Source organism: Echinops telfairi, unplaced genomic scaffold (genome assembly GCF_000313985.2).
Source record: "Echinops telfairi isolate 266 unplaced genomic scaffold, ASM31398v2 ScPeMD7_7424;HRSCAF=8462, whole genome shotgun sequence".
Lineage (NCBI taxonomy): Eukaryota > Metazoa > Chordata > Mammalia > Afrosoricida > Tenrecidae > Echinops > Echinops telfairi.
In genome coordinates this window covers 71,050,796-71,068,145 of record NW_022111324.1, presented here as the reverse complement: position 1 = coordinate 71,068,145, position 17,350 = coordinate 71,050,796, and positions in this window count along the sequence as shown.

Here is a 17,350-nt window from a genome sequence, read left to right as displayed (position 1 = left end):
ATGGCCTGGGTCAGGACGCCTGAGCCCTCAGAGTGGCACCTTTGTTCTTCAGCCCCGTAAAGAGGTCTTGGGAAGCAGCTTAGCTCAAGGTAACACATGGTTTGATTTACGGACTGCTGAAGGAACACTGGTGGTATACTTGTTACTCCTTGGGCTGCTAACTGCAAGGTCAGCTGCTCGAAACCACCAGCCTGTCCAAGGGATAAAAATGGGCTTTCTACTTTGGCAAAGAATTACAATCTTTGAACCTCACAGTGGAGCTTCAGCTCTCTCCTACCGGGTCACAGGAGTTGGCATCGACCCCGAGGCGATGCGCTTGGTTGGTTTAGTTTACTTCCATCAGCGTTGACTATGGATCCAAGCAAATGAAGCACTCAACAGCTTTGGGGTAAATTAGATGCCGTATTGAAGTGGTAATTTCCTAGAGCTGTTGTAACACCATGTCATAAGAGTAAAATCTGCTGTTGACTTACTAGCTCTTTACGAATAGAAGGGCCTCATCTCTCATTTCTGGAAGTGGAAAGTCCAAATCAGGGTCTTCTCTTTGTCCCTTCCTTCCTTGTTGGTAGCCACTGACATTCCTTGGTCTGTAATATTCCTTTAATAGAATCCTCAAACGGCATCAACCCTCCCCCTGGGTGTTTGTCTCTGTTCTTTTTAATCACTCAGAAAGGCTTATGTTCAGAATCCACCCTACTCAGAAATGATAAAATTAGCAAACCAGGAAAGTCATATTTCCAAACAGGATAATATTCACAGGTATAGTGTTAATATTTTGCTACAATTCAATCCATAACAGAATGCATAGTACCCTCTCAGTGCTAGTTTCATTCTTCCTGGAGAAATGCTATAGTTATTATTCTTATTTTTTTATAGTTTCAGTTACTATTTTTATACTTTTCCTGCTTAATGAGTGTGTATTTAATAAATTACATCAGAAATTATATATTTACAATCATTAACAAATGGTTTAAATTATCACCATTTAAATATTAGGGCTCATGTACTTCGGATGTTATCAGAAGAGACCAGTCCCCAGAGAAAGACATCATGCTTGGTAAAGTAGAAAGAAGGTCAGTAAAAAAGAGAAAGAGCATCAATGGAATAGACACAATGACTGTAGCAATTGGCTTGATTGTAGCAACACTTTTGAGTATGACGTGGGGCGGGACAGTGTTTCATTGTGCTTCACTTAGGGTTGCTGTGAGTAGGAACAGACTTGACAGTACCTCATAATACTAATTATGAAAGCATTTCAGATGGAGATAGAATTTAAAGGTGACATTTATTTTCAGCACTTGTTGCAATGCTTAAATCAGACATCACTTGTATATTGTCAACTGCAGAAAGTTCTTAGCCTGTATTTCCAAACATTGCTTCTCCCTCCTCTCCACCACCCCTTTCTTCTGCTTTTCTCCATCGAAAACTCACCTGAGATGTATTTTGGAGACCACTTTATGAAACTTTATGAAGTTCTTTTTCTCATTATGTTTGTGTACCTAAATCGCCCTGAGTGATGTGTTGCCTTAACTCCTTGTCTAGTCTTTCAGTCCACTAACGCTCTCAGATTTAATTCCGCCTACAGTTTATGCCATATATAGCAAACTTTAATTTAAATGACAGTATTTTTCTATTTGAGGTTAAAAATGGAGATTTTCACATATGTTTGGTCTTTCCCTTGTACCTTCTGTCCGAATATATTTATTTGTAGTTGCTTTATTTTTATTTGATTGAAAGTAATTTCATTAATTTTTCGCTTAAGGTTAATTTTGTTTTAATTCTGTTATTTTCTGTTGTTGACTCTAATTTTTTTTTTAATGAGAGTTTCTTTTATTCCCTGGTCTCCGCTTTCTGTTATGATGTTGAGTCTAGGTTCTACATCTATAAATATTGTTTCTACCAAATAGTTCTTAACAAGTGACTTTAGGTGATTTATCTATATTGTTAGTGTCTTTGGTACATAATTAACATTTCAATCAATCACTCCTTTTTTGAATGTGAAACAATAGCATTTAATCAAATATCCTGAATTAAGCTCATCTAAACCTACAGAGCTATGACCAGAATAATTCAGAAAAGATAAATAACTATTATTAAAATAAGAATAAATCATAAAACAGGAACTTATCTTGACCTTATCTCAAATGATCATTGCTTTGAAGTAATTTGGAGACTGGAATCTTAGAATTTTGTTTCTGTTCAAACTACCTTTCAAAACTACGGTTGAAGATTAGGACTTATAGTCTAGGCTTGGGAATGCGACTTCTAAAGTGGGGTTGCCTGGCCACCTGACCTTTACCCACGAGCTACTTCACCATTAGCGCTCTTTGCTGGTGTTGATTTCACAAGGTGTTTGTGTTGGTGCTGCTAATATTTTTTAAGATATCACTTACATAAGGAGCTTTGGTGTCCTAGTGGATAAGTGCTCAATGGACAACCAATAGGCAGGTGATTTGAACCACCAGTAGCTCCACAGGAGAAAGCTTCCATAATTTCAGCGTTGGAAACCCAGTGGAGACGTTCTACTCTGCTCTGTGGTATCTCTATGTGCCAGTATCACCTGATGGGTTATTATGTACATAAAGCAAAATTCACCCATTAAGTGTGCAGTTTAATACATTGTGGAATTGTACACACTGTCGTAAATGTATTGTTTTCCCTTTTCTAGAAATACAAGAAAAATGTTTATCTTTTACTGATTATGAAAATACATTAAACTGTACAGATAACAACCAACCATATTGCAGAAAATTCCCTCTGCTCATGCGGAAACTGTACTTGAATCAAGCGGCAGTCTTTTGAACAGAACAAAGAAATACTGCATAGCTAAAAATAAGGAAACCTGTGTGTCACCATACTTATTTAATTTATATACCAAACTCACTGCCATCGAGTCACTGCTGCATCCTAGTGACCCTCTGCGGGTTTCTGAGACGGTAACTGTTTACAGGAGTGAGAATCCCAATCTTTCTCCCAAGGAGCTCCTGGTGGCTTCGATTTGCTGATTATACACTGAGCAAATAATCCAAGAAGCTGGACGACAGCGCACAGGGTCAGGCCTGGGCAGTGTGTCCTTCTGCTGCACATAGGACCACCGTAAGTCAGCACTGACTCCAAGCACCTGCAGTAAGAACAGAAGTTCATGTAAGTAGATTCATGGCTTTCATAATCCATGTGCTTGCTTTCTTCACAAAGCATCCTGTTTTTGAGATTCTTCCATGATGTTTCTTACATTATTTTTTTATTTCCTTTGTTGAACCTTATTCCATAGTATGGATATACCACATTTAAAAGATCCTTTCTTTGGTGGATGAACACTGGGCTGTTTCCTCTCTGGGGCTGTCATATATATTGCTGTTCTCAACATCAGCATATTACCTTTGAATACAGATTTTGATTTTTTCAGGTAAATATCTGGGGGTAGAATTTCTGGAACTTATGGGATCTTAGCTTTTTCATATTTGATTTTCAAAGTGGACACCACATTTTCCATTCCCACTAGTGATGTATAGAACATGAATTTCACGTCCTTTTCAAAACGTAATACTATCTGTCTTTTTAATCTTAACATTCTAGTAGATTTAAAAAAATCATTTTATTGGGGACTACAGCCCTTATCACAATCCACATATACATCCATTGTGTCAAGCACATTTGCACATTTGTTGCCATCATCGTTCTCAAAACATTTTCTTTCTACTTGAGCCCTTGGTATCGACTCTTCATTCCCCACCCCACTCCCTCATGAACCCTTGAAAATTTATAAATTGTTAGTATTTTTTCCATGCCTTACACTGACCTATGTCTTCCATCACCCACTTTTCTGTTGTCTCTCCCCGAGGGAGAGTGTTACATGTTGATCATTTTGATCAGTTTCCCCTCTCTCCCACCATCTTCCCCTTCCACTCCTGGTATTGCTACTCTCATTATTGGTCTTGAGGGGTTTATCTGTCCTGGATTCCCTGTGTTTCCAGCACTTATATGTACCCATGTACTTGCTCTGATATAGCCAGGTTTGTAAGGTAGAAATGGAGTCATGATGGTGGTGGTGGGGGGGAGGCATTAAAGAACAAGAGGAAAGTTGTATGTTTCATTGGTGCTATACTGCACTCTGACTGACTCATCTCCTCCTTGTGACCCTTCTGTAAGGGGATGTCCAATTGTCTACAGATGGGCTTTGGATCTCCACTCTGCACTCCCCCTCATTCATAATGATGTGATTTTTTGCTCTGGGTCTTTGATGCCTGGTGCTTCCTCCATGTGGGCTTTGTTGCTTCTCAGCTAGATGGCCGCTTTTTTATCTTCAAGCCTTTAAGACCCCAGATGCTATATTTTTTGGTAGCCTGTCACAATCAGCTTTCTTTAACACATTTGCTAATGCATCCTTTTTGTTTTCAGCAATTGTGTTGGGAAGCTCAGTATCACAGAATGCCAGGTTATTAGAACAAAGTGTTCTTGCATTGAAGGAGTATTTGAGTAGAGGCCCAATGTCCATTTGCTACCTTAATACTCAACATATAAATATATGTACATAGATCTATTTCCCTAAAGTTATATATACATATATTTACATATGTACATTCCTGTATGTAGACCTCTATAAATGTCCTTTGCCTCCTAGTTCTTTCCTCTATTTCCTTTTACTTTCCTCTTGTCCCACTATCATGTTTGGCCTTCATTCTGGTTTCAGTAATTCCTCTGAGCTACATTGCCCTGGATCAAGCCCCACCAGGCATCCTACGCCCTCCTCACCACAGATTTTAGATCACTTGTTCCCTGGGTTTGTTAACACCCATTTCCTTTCTCCTGCCTCCCCCTCTCCCATGCCCCCCTGGAACCATAATTCCCATTATTTTCACCTCCACATTGTTTACCACCCCCCCCATCTTATATAGATAGACATGCAGAGACAATAATAAGGACAAAAACAATTTTATGATTTTAATTTTAGATCTCTGAGTGATGTCCATCTTTTCATATGCTTATTAGCTATTCATATATTCATTTTATAAAACGTCTGCTCAAATTATTAAAAAAATTATTGGGCTGTTTGTCTTATTCTGCAGATGTAAATAATCTTTATAGATTCTGAATATAAGCCCCTGTTGGTTATGTTTTTACAATGTTTTTGTCTCAGTATGTGGACACACTTCGAATATCCTTAACAGCAGGCACTCTTAGAGAGAAAGGTAAGGCTTTCTACTCCTGTAAAGAGTTAGTCTCAGAAACCCACAAGGACACTTCGATGCTATCCCATGGGGACTATGTGAGCTGCAAATTGACCCGATGGAAGTAAGTGGCTTAACTACATTTTAAGGAGGAAACGTGTTAAACTTTGCTAGAGAACAACTGTAAGGATGCTGCAGGGCTGGTGGTAGCTTGTTCTGCTACACGTAGGGATGCTGTGAGTCCGAACGGATTCAATGGCACCTAAAACCATAGCAACGGAGTTCATTTTATCATTTTCTTTCTTTTTATACCTTATGCTTTAAAAAACAACAACCACCCTAGCTTAGTCTAGGAATGTTTGCCTAAAACAGCAACACAAAGATGTTCTCCTCTTTTAATTTAAAACTTTAAAGGTCTTAGTTTGGGTTGCTTAGGTTTTTAGAAATCAGATTCAAGCGCTTCTTGGCCACATGCTAGATTAGACAGACATGCTACCCAAATCCTCTACAACAAAAACACAAGAGAACACATGAAACAAATGTGAATCTTTCCCCAGGGCAGCACATGTGCAAACACCGGCAACTGGCAAGCAGGACGACGTGATCCTCCTTGTGTCTCCTGCATCTACTAGTCACCCACACACCCTCTCTAACAACCAGGAAAGGGTCAGCAAAATAAACCTGTCACCATTAGGAGAAAAGAAATACGATTAGAGCAGAAATAAATGAAATAGAAATAATCAACAACGCTAAATGTTGTCTTTTAAAAAAATAATTAAGGAAATCCATAAAGTACTGGTAAGTCTAACATACTATCCAGACCTCACACCATACCTGATTCAAGATGAATTCAATTCCCTAATGGAAAACCTAGAACTACAATGAAAGCCATTCTCCTGGTGTAGTGGGTTATGCATGGGGCTGCTAAGTGCAAGATTAGTCGTTTGAAACTGTCAGTTGCTCTTCAGAAGAAGGATGACCCATTCTACTCCCATCCAGACTTAGAAACCCACGGGGGAAGTTCTATCCTGGCCTGTAGGGTTGTTATGAGTCAGAATTAACTTGAGGGCAGTGAGTGAGTGTGTCAACCAATAGAAACATAGGGGCAAACTTAGGAGACCTAGCACATGGCATAAATATACTATAAAACATTACTGAATACACACTAAGAATGGAAGACAAATTCGATGACTGGAACCCCCCAAGAATTAGACTCGTCTGTGCATCATTTCATCAAAAAAGATGAATAAGAATCCACAGACTGGGGGAAAAATGGCAAAGATGCAACAGACAAGGGGGTAATTCCTAAAATTGATACAAAGCCCCAAATCTTCAAGAAGAAAAAGATAAACAATCCAACAAAACATGAACAGAGAACACGACAAGTACTTCATCAAAGGACATTCAGTTTTCCAACAAAAACATAAAGAAATGCCCCAAATCACTAACCATCAAGGAGACGTGAATCAAAACAATCAGAAAGTATTTTCTCACCCCAGCAATAATAATGAAGCTAAGAAAGTCAACTGGTCTGATTTTGAGCCCAGTGTTGCAGCCACTGTGTCAATCCTTCTTGCGGAGGGCCTTCCTCTGTATTGCTGCCCCGCTACTTTGTGTCCTTTTCCAATTTACCCACAAACTGATCTGCTTTTAGACCAGATTTATGTAGTCCATACTGGTTTGATACTGATATCTAACAGAGTGGCATATTGTAATTAGTGCATCATTTCTTTGAAAAAGTGTGATGGGAATTGTATTGGAATTGCATTGAATTTGTAAAATAATTTTAGTCATATTGATGTTTTCACAATATCTAGTCTGCCTATCCAGGAGACTTTGTCTCATATACCTTAGGCATATTATCAGGAGAGACCAGCTCTGGGTAAAGGACATCATGCTTAGTAAAACAGAGGGTCAGCAAGGAAGGAAGACCGTGAATGAATTGGATTGTCACAGTAGTTGCAAAAATCAGTTCAAATATAACAATAACATGAGGATGGTGCAGGACAGGGAGGTGTTTCATTCTGTTGCATCTATGATCACCATGGGTCAGAACTAACTCCACAGTACCTGAAAATGGACTCCGCAGCACCTAACAGCAGGTTCAGTTCAGCACTGCTGACAATTAAAAAATAATAGAAACAACTCAAATACCTATCACGAGAGGAATGGATGTACAAACTGGTATGTACACATAATAAGTACTAGGCTATGTTAATGAATACTGATGAACCTGGGAAGTGCCTCATAATCTGAATGAATCTGGGGTGAAATTAGCCAATTCAAAAGGGCAAATTTTATATGAGATCGCTTTGTAAAGGTAAATAAAATGTTTTCACACTAAAAAATATTTTTGGAGGGTTACCAGGGTAGGAGAGAACCCAACCCCCCAAAAATCAAGCCTACTGCCATCAAATCAATTCCAATTCATAACAAACACATAGAACAAAGTCGAACTGCCCTTTTATGTTTTGAGACTGTGTGAGAGGTGCAGGCAGCCTCTTCTTTCTCCTGTGAACTACTTATGGCTTCAAATTGCTAAACAATTAGCACTTCTATGTAGACTCAACCACGACACTAGGGATTATTTGAGAGGGGAAAGAACTATTTTAAAAAGATGCATGATGTTGACTCTCTACATAGGCAACTGGATAATTATTAAACTGTAAAATGTGATTATTTCTATTTATTATAAGCAATTCATTTAATATTTATGTAACCCCTCAGAAAATAAAATTTAAAATAAAATCCGCTTCTTTGAATTTTTCTCATGACAATCTATCAAGAGACTGATTGTCTTCAGTTTCAACACTGTCCGTGAAAGGGAACACAGTCCCTTCAAAGATGGAATTTTCATCTCTGAAAAGCACTGTTCAATAGAAACTCACGTCCTCCACTCCGCCAAGTAATTTCCCCAGAATCAGATTTTACAAGAGTTTGTCAACATGAGATTGCCTGGATTTTCTCTGGATGTTGGTAGGGGTGTGGGGTGATAAGAACAGGAGGGGTATGAGTGATGAAGGAAATTGGCTCAGGGATTGATTAACTCTCAAGACCAGACCGACATCCATAGTCCATATATTCAAAATAACCCATATTTTAGCACCTGTGTCTGTTGGCGTTGATGACGGTGGCTCTTTCCCTGCAACCAGCCAATTCAGAGCTGGTCGGAAAAAGCTGGCCACTATCAACAGAGGGAGAGACAATAGAGCTATTCCACTCATACCGTTCTTCTCAGCACACCTGCCTCCTTCTCTCTCCACCACAGTCTCGCAATTCCTTTTTGCCATTCAATTTCAAAAGCTTGCAAAAGTGTACAACTTTCTAGGAGTGTTTGACAGTGTTGTATATCCCCACTGCGGTTAACTAATTCTTCTTCAGGGAATTCTTCTGACCCAACATTGTAACTCTTTGCTCCTGTAACTTTTCTTTTACCATCATACAGGGTGGCTCATCCCCCTGGAAATAGAGGTTTGCACAGGCAAAGCATGCTCTCCCCTCTTGCTTCAGTGCTTTCACAAGACTCCATCCATTGCATATTTGCTTAATGAAACAAGAAATCAAACTCTCTCCCTAACTCTGTCACCACCTGGGTACTTTCAGAGTTGAGCGTTGGGCGGTGCAGCAACATGCCTCAGAAAGTCTGGGCAGGTTGTTTCTTGGTAGCCATCGAAGTTCCCTTAAGGAGCCTGCAGTAATTCACAAACCATTCACACAGGTTAACTGGCTTGATGTGCTCCATCTTCCAGCAGTGGGCAGCAGCCTGGATTATTCTGACAGGATTACAGATGAGGAAGACATAGGGACTGTTCTAGAAATCTCAGGAAAAAGTGTCACAGCTGAAAATTCCATCTGTGCCTTTGGACTCCAAGATAACAATGCTACAATACCATTGTGTAAAATAGTAATAGCATCATTTTCTATACTTCTAGCATGTTAACATCGAGTGTCTTTCATTCATAAACCCTCTTTGAGGCAGGTGGGTCAAATGAATTTAAATTTAGTCCATCTACGAACGAGCTTTGGTGAAAATACCTATTACTTCCCAGTGTAAGGCCATCATCTCTAGTGAGCTTCAGTTAGTACATCAGGGGCAACTGACTCAATATTAGGATAAGTGTATCATTAGTCCTTCTACACATGTCATTCTGCTAGTAAAAGAAGGCATTAGTAATAATTACACTGGGAGAAGAGGTACAAATTAGGACTGATCTAGGAAAATTAGACAGTCACTCTTCCTACTCAAAAAAAGAAAGAGGAACATTGACAGATACGATGCCCTAATATTTGCTACATGTTGTGCTAAGTATGTACATAATCCAGTGTATCAGACAAGTATTATGTCTACTGTTTGAAAACATCAAGAAATTGTCTGGTAGGAAATGTTGGCAGGTTGGTGATTCAGAGCACAGCCAGAATGAATGCTTCCAGCACATTCTTTCATCTTTGTTGGTTGTTACGTGCTGTCAAATCAGTCCCAACCGAGAGCCATCCTATGTGCAACGCAATGACCCGGTGCCCTTCGCAGCACGGGGGTTAGGTGTCAACCCATTCTTGCAGCCACTGTGTCCATCCATCTCCTAGAGGATCTTTTTGTGTGTGCTATTCTACTTTACCTTGTATGATGTCCTTTTCTGGGGACTGATCTCTCCTGCTAAAGTGCTCAATGTACACGAGACACGGGCTCATCACCCTTGCTTCTAAGGAGTATTCTGGCTATATTTCTTCCAAGGCATATTTATTTGTTCTCCTGGAAGCTCATGGTACTTTCAATATTCTTCACCAGCACAGTAATTCATATACATCAATTCTTCTCTGATATGCTTTTACTTAATGTCCAAATTTCACACGCATATGAGGAGATTGGAACATACCATGCTTGGGTAAGGAGTCCCTTGATCCTCAATGGACATCCTTGCTCTTCTCCGGTTTAAAGAGCTCTTGTGCAGCGGAGCTGTCCAATGCAAGGCAGCGGCTGATTTCTTGGCTGCTGCTTCCAGGAGCATTGATTGTGGATCCAAGCAAGACAAAAAACTTAATTCATCTAGCAGGTAGTTACTAATCACATATGCTCCACGCTAGCTGCTGGGGATTGCTCTTGTTAGTGCTATCAAGGCGGTTCCAACTCACAACGACCCCGGGCCCAAGAGAATGAAACAACGGCTGGCTCTGTGCCATCCTCACAGTTGTTCGTATGTTTGGGCCCATCGCTGCAGCCACTGTGCTAATCCATCACGGCATCCTCTTTTTCCCTGTTGGAGGTAGAACAGTGGAAGTGAAACATATTATATTCTTATAATCCTATTCAGCTTATATATTCTGTATAGGGGAAAGTAAAATTAAAAATGCATAAATGAATGAAAGAGAATAAAGGGGATAAAGAATAATTAGGTGCTTTAAAGCTGGAAGTCAAGGGCCAGTTTTGAACAAGTCATCTGGCTATCGAACTGCAGGAAGTCAGAGATTGGGACATGGGACCTTTTGAAGAGAGCAAAAGGAAAAATGAATGAGTTATCCCTTGGACAGGAGTTTGCTTGATGCAGAGGAAGGAGGGTGATGTTTTCAGGTTTGGTGATATTTGCTGTCATTGTTAGGTGCCATCGAGTCGGCTCCGACCCCTAGCAACCCCTTGGCAACAGAAGGAAACAGTGCAGTCTACTGCACCATCTTCATCCTTGGTCCTTACACTTGAGCCCATTGTTGCAGCCACGGTGTCAATCCATCTTATTGAGGGCCTTCCTCTCCTTCCCTGCCCCTCCCACTTTACCAAGCATGATGTCCTTCTCCAGGGACTGGTCTCTCCAGACTATATGTCCAAAGTACATAAGACAAAACCCTGCCATCTTACCTCTAAGGAGCACTCTTCCCTCACTTGTTCCAGTACAGATTGGTTTGTCCTTTCACCCCTGCATGGCACCTTCAATGTTCTCCTCCAGTACCACAGTTCAGATGCATCTATTTTTCTATGGTTTTCCTTATTCAATGTCCAACTTTCACATGCATGGTGATATTTAGAGTCATAAATGAGAGACACCTCTGATCTTGGACTTCCTGTAATGCCTGAGGGAAGTGTACGTTTTGTACATAGTTAAAGTCTGATGATCTCTTAGGCTGCTGTGAGTGTTCTGCTGGAGGACACATGTGAAGAGCCTTACCAGGAGCACTGGGACATCAGTGAGCTCGATCACATAGGCAGAAACGTACAGAAGGTGTGCTAATTGGAAAGCTATTCACTTCGTAACGAGTGGAGTTTTGCTTCCAGTGGAGTTGTGTCTAAGCTCTAAGCTAGTACTCTATCCACTACTTTGGGGGACCTCAAATTGCAGTGTCATCACTTGGAGGACTTAATTAAGCACAGATTGATGGACTTAACCCCCCAGAGTTCCGATGCTATTGGTTTGGGAAGGAGGGGAAATTTTACATTTATAACATGTTCCCAGGTAACGCTGATGCTTTGAGGCTGGGAATCATGTATTAGACTGCCTTTGTAGTCTTCCTTTTATTTCAACGAAAAGCAGGCTTTCACTTTTCAGAGGACAAACTGAAAACATCAGAGTATCCATAGTTTTAAATTGATTTTTCTTTGACACTTTAATCAGTGCTATTCATAACACTTGCTATTCAGAAGGATGCCCCCTGCCACAGAGCAGAACACTTTACTTATTGATGAAAAGGCAATGTTTCAACACTCTCCCCCCAACTTACATATCCTTTCCCCAAGCATCCTCAGCCAAAGGCATTTATTGAAGAAGCACATGACTCACATTTACTCATGCTTCTTTTGTATTTAGTTCAGCTCTGAGACACTAGTTTATCATAGCTAGAAGTGGTGTGATGGTCACTTTTTTTTTTTTTAACATTTTATTAGGGGCTCATACAACTGTTATCCCAATCCATACACACATCAATTGTGTAAAGCGCATTTGTACATCGTTTCTCAAAACATTTTCTCTCCACTTAAACCCCCGACATTAGATCCTCGTTTTTCCCCTCCCTCCCCACTCCCCACTCCCTCATGAGCCCTTGATAGTTTATAAATGGGTATTTTGTCATATCTTTCCCTGTCCGATGTCTCCCTTCACCCACTTTTCGGTTGTCTGTCCCCCAGGGAGGAGGTCACACACAGTTCCATGTAATCGATTCTCTCTTTCCTACCCATTCTCCCTTTACCCTCCCTGTTTCGCCACTCACACCACTGGTCCTATAGGGCTCATCCATCCTGGATTCCCTGTATTTTCAGTTCCTATCTGTACCAGTGTACATCCTCTGGTCTAGCCAGACTTGCAAGATCGAATTCGAGTCATGGTAGTGGGAGCGGGGAGGAAACATTTAGGAACTAGTGGAAAGTTGTATTTCTCATCATTGTTACATCGCACCCTGACTGGCTCATCTCCTCCCCGAGACCCCTCTGCAAGGGGATCTCCAGTGGCCTACTAATGGGCTTTGGATCTCCACTCCGCACTCCCCCCATCATTCACTATGGTAAGATGTTTTTGTTCTGATGATGCCTTACACCTGATCCCTTCGACACCTCGTGGTTGCATAGGCTGGTGTGCTTCTTCCATGTGGGCTTTGTTGCTTCTGAGCTTGATGGCCGCTTGATTGATGGTCACTTTTATATGAAATTTCTAGCAATAGACTTTTAAGTCGCACCAAATAATTGTATGAGACTATGTAAATCAGTCCCCATTTATCTGTCAGTTTATTGTACTGTGGTGACTGTGTGTTACTGTGATGTCACCGGTATTTGAAATACCAGCAGAGTCACCCAAAGTGAACCAATTTCAGCAGAGCTTCTAAGACGAAGAACACAGTACGAAAAGGAAACAGGCTGTCCATATCTGAGGAGGAGCCACTGGGAATCTTCTGGATAGCATGGAAACATCATCAGATACTGAAAACCTCATGACTGGCAGCAGAGCATTGTCAGATAGTGCCAGAAGATGGGTGCCCCAGGTTGGAAGGCATTCGAGATATGATGGAGGAAAAGCTGCCTTCTCAAAGGAGAGTAACCACAGTGGCGGGAATGGAGTAAAGCCAGCAGGACCGGCATTGCTGATGGGGGCAGGAGTCAAAAGGAAAAGACACAGTTGCAAACTTTTAAAATAAGGGTTAGACCCAAAGCAATCATTTCAGTAAAATTAATGCACTATTGCAAAACTATCATTCTATAGATCTTAAAGGATATGGGAATAGAGCAAAAAGCAAAGAATATGGAAATAGATAGCAAATACATCTCTAAGTTGCAAAGGTCAGGCCACCTCACAAGGACTAGAGATTTGAAAAAAGTCCAGTGACCAGAAAGCCCCCAACTTTGGGACAACCTTGTCCCACTAAGGGCATTTTGGCTTCAAGTCCAAAGTGAATGTTTTAATTTCTTAATCTGTGATGTGAGTTTAAAGTTAAACACAGCAAGGTTTAGCTTATTCTGGTGAGATTCCAATGGGGTCTTTCTGATGTCTCCTACAATATGTAATATTTGGGAGTGAAATCAGACAGGCATGAGAACCAAGCCTTTCTGATCTATGAAAAAATGCCATGATGCTTTGCAAAGATAAATCTAAAATTCAGGTAGCCTAAGGTATGAAGCCTGAATCATAAAAAGCAGACGAAAAATAAACTCAGTTAAAAAAATCCATGATTAGCAGATCATACAGGCCGACCATCTTCTGGATATCTATTTAATATATTCTGCGCATTCTTCCCAAGGGCAAGCAGTCTTTTTCTAGTTCATCCAACAAAGGATGTGAGTCCTTCTCTCAGATCCAGACCCAATGGAGGGGTGCCCTCAGACATTGTCCCTTCTGTGCAGGAATTCTTTGATCACCACAAGAAGAGTATTTTCTATAAGTATCACATAGGAATGACTTCAAAAATAAGAACAAAAAGCCAAATCCTATTCAAGTCAAGGGCTGATCTCCTCTGAAGACACAGTTTTAAGATGCCTAATAAGGAGGCAACAGTTTGATTGCAACCATTAGGTAGGTATATGGTAAGATTGTCTTGGGAGCCAAATAAAACTCTTACCAATCTGACGTAAACCTAAAGGCCCACTCTCATTTCCATTTCTGGATTCTCTTTATCTAAACCACCTGAATTCTTCAAAAGAGCACAGTGCTCAGAGCAAAACAGTTTTACTAGTTTCTCGGAACCATTGTTCAGTTCAAAATGGGTTGAGTCACCCACTTTCCCCCCAAGACTCAAGATTTAAGAGAACATCTAGGAACCCTGGTGGCATAAAGGTTGGGTTGGGCTGCAAACTGCAAAGTCAGCAGTTCAAAACCAGCAGCTGCTCCTCCTGAGAAAGATGGAGCTGTCTGCTCCTGTAAAATCAGTCTTGGAGACTCAAAGGGGTCTGTTCTATCCTATCCTATCGAGTCGCGATGAGTTGGCATCAACTCAATGGGACTGAGTTTGGTTTTGAGGGGCAATGTTCTGCATGAGTACTTCAACTTCTATGAAAGCCAGAGTAGAACAGAAATATTAACACTTTTAGGCTGATTGTCTGAAATAATTCACAAAGTTAAGACCCAAAGGTGTCTGTACCAAGAGTAAAAAAATACTGTGAAGTATTGTCTGTACCTAAGCTAACTGCAAGGTCAGTGGTTCAAATTCACCAGTACTCTGCAGGAGAAAGATGAAACGCTCCGCTGAGTCTCGGCAGCCAGCAGGAGCAGTTCTAGCCTACACCACAGCCACTGCACGTTGGAATGGACTGGCACTCACCCTGAATCAGCACTCACTGACAGTAGGTTTGGGTTTGGGGAAGCAATGGCAACTACCTTCTGTAAGATGCCAGGTTACATATGAATATGCAGCCATACACATTCATCTATTGAGACACAAACCTGCTCCTTTGCAGACTTGCCAGGAATTTTACAGCCATTCTATTTTGCAAAACTGTAGCTTGACTTTCATTCCTCATTCACTTCTCTAGTCGTTGTGTTGATCATTTTGTTAAATTTGCCAACATAAACTTTTAATCTGAGTGGCTTCTTAGATCGAGAGCATAGATCCTTAAAATACCCACAATATTCCCACACAAAAAAATCTTTCATAACATTTTTGTCTATTCAGTGACTAATTTCCATTCCTTATGAGTTTTAGATTAGTTGTAAATTGTGATCTCTGATACCTTCCAAATGTTTTCAAAATCTTGATTTCGCTCCCTAATTCAAAAGAATTTAAGCTAATAAATTGTTGTCAGATGGGCAAAGCTTCGACTATATAAAATAAATTCCTCTTATTTGATATAAAATCTTTTAAGCATTGTTCCTGTTACAGAGGTTATTTAATCCTTTAAATGGAAAAATGATACACCTTTTCTTTACAAAGCACATGAGCTTCAAAGTATAGCAAATATCCATTAATCCAATTCAATGCCAGTCAATTACCAGAGATCTTGAGATTATATACATGCCACAAAGCATAATTATAATTGATATAAAGTGTGTTTAAAATTCAAAGTTGTCCCAATTTTAAAATATTTTTCCAAATCTAAATTTAGCTTATCAAGATTCTTTTAAAAATGTCTACAGCTTAAAACTCACAGCCAACAAGTTGATTTTCATTCATAACAACCCCACAGGACAGAACAGAAGTGCTTCCCAGGCTTTCTGACACTGCAGATCTCTGTGAGCATGAGCCGACGCACTCCTCACAAGTGACTGGTGGACTCAAAGCTTTCAGTTAACAGACCAACACATGGCCCACTGTGCCATCAGGGCTCCTTAGGTACCAAATTAGGAGCACCACCCCCACCCCCCCCACCCCCGCCTCCCCGGCAAAAAAAACCAAAAATGTTTTCTGTGCTATTATGAACTCAGACTGAGGGCCTTCCTTATTTTTGGGTTATAGTCAAAGATAAGAACTAGTTATTTGCATTATTTTAAAACTTGTCCACTCAGTTAAAAAACAATGGGCAAGCAATTTCTTTTTATTCTACTATTCTTTAGGACATTTGTTTCCTTTATCAGAACTGAACTAAAGAACCCTCAGGGCTACCAAGTTGATTCTGACTCATAACAGCCCGATAGGTTAGAGGAGAGCTGCCCCTTTGTGAGGGTTATAAGGCTGTAAAACTGTTTAGGAACATAAAGCCTCTTATTTCTCCTAAGAAGAACCAAATGGAGCTGAACGGTCAACATTGCGTTTATCGGTTTAGCAGTTCTACACATAATACCAACAGCACTCTTTTCCACCAGGACCAGGAAAAAAAAAAAGAAAAGAAAAAAAATCTGCAACCTTTATTCTTAACATTTAGAAAGAAGTACATAGATCTATTCCCCTCTTGTTATATACAAATATATTGACATATGTACATGCCTGTATTTAGACCTCTTTAAATGCCCTTTGCCTCCTGGTTCTTTCCTCTATTTCCTTTTACTTCCCTCTTGGGCCACCATCATGTTCGGCCTTCATTCAGGTTTATATCTATATGTTAAGAATTAAGGTTGTGGATGGACATTGGGCCTCAACTAAAGTACTCCCTCAACACAAGAACACTTTCTTCTGATAATCCGACATTCTGTGATGCTCACCTTTTTGACACAATTGCTGAAGACAAAGTAGGTGCATAAGTAAATGTGGTGAAGAAAGCTGATGGCGCCCGGCTATCAAAAGATATAGCATCTGGGGTCTTGGAGGTTTGAAGATAAACAAGCGGCCATCTAGCTCAGAAGCAACAAAGCCCACATGGAAGAAGCACACCAGCCTATGTAATCATGGGGTGTTGATGGGATCAGGCATCCAAGACCCAGAACAAAATCATACCAAATGGAGCTCCCATTTGGTGGGAGGGGGGACATGGAGTGGAGACCCAAGGCCCATCTGTAGGCAATTGAACAACTCCTCACAGAAGGGTCACAAGGAACAGATGAGCCAGTCAGGGTGCAGTATAGCACCGAAGAAACACACAACTTTCCTCTAGTTCTTTAATGCTTCCTTCCCCCCATTATCATGACCTCAATTCTACCTCACAAATCGGATTAGACTGCAACATGCACACTGCCACAGATAACACAGGGAATCCAGGATAGAAAAACCCCTCAGGACCAACAATGAGAATAGAGATACCAGGAGCATAAGGTTATATATACATATAACCCCCTCCCAGGAGGATGAACAACAGAAAAGTGGGTGAAGGGTGACAAAAGACAGTGTAAGATTTGAAAATGATAATC